Raw genomic sequence first — 811 nt, 5'->3', positions numbered from 1 at the left:
TCAAGAGAGAAAGGGAAAGCAAACAACCATATAGCAACTTCATCGGACCCTTCCCGTCTAGTAGTTGAACATATGCGATGGAAGTCCTTGAGATGTCGAATAGGATCTTGTGCGGGAAGTCCATGAAACTTAGGTAGGAGGTTGATCAAAGCGGTCTTCAATTCAAAGTTAGCATTCAAATTGGGGTGAGTTACGTGAAGGGGTTGAAGGACATAATCCGGTGCACCCGCTTCCTTGATGGTAACTCTCCTTGGAGCATCCATGGTATTAGTACCTAAAACAAAAGAAGAATTATTAGTGAGATTGATGGGAGTATAATTAGTGCCTTCTTTGAGTGACGGTTCAATGTTCACTTCTAGTAAGGTGGTTGAGGTGGTGAAAGCCTCTTCCCCTTTTCCAAACTCAAGCCGCCTCCAAGCTTGTCTAATATGAAGCAAAGTTCGTTCTATTTCCGGATCAAAAGGGACTAAGCTCGGATTTGGTTGTGAACGCGTCATGCAATGAAGGGAGAATGGAATTCATTGTAATGAATGAGGGGTTAGTCACTTGAATTATTTACAATGGAATGCAACTATGTACATCTATACATGCTTAATCCAAACAATTAACATGGCACACTAGGCAATTTCCCCGGCAACGGCGCCATTTTGACAAATGAATTTTTGTCGGTATAGAATTTATCAAGTGATCAATCGTAGTATAGTCTAAACCAACACAAAATCCATCATCAAACAAATCTACAATCTATAACCGAGAGTATTAATCCCCCGAGTCGTTCTCCCTTGGAATTGCCAAAGTATGCATCTTATTG

This window comes from Arachis duranensis, chromosome 10 (assembly GCF_000817695.3).
Source record: "Arachis duranensis cultivar V14167 chromosome 10, aradu.V14167.gnm2.J7QH, whole genome shotgun sequence".
Taxonomy (NCBI): Eukaryota; Viridiplantae; Streptophyta; class Magnoliopsida; order Fabales; family Fabaceae; genus Arachis; species Arachis duranensis.
The sequence above is the reverse complement of the archived record's forward strand: the minus strand, read 5'-3'. Positions refer to the sequence as shown.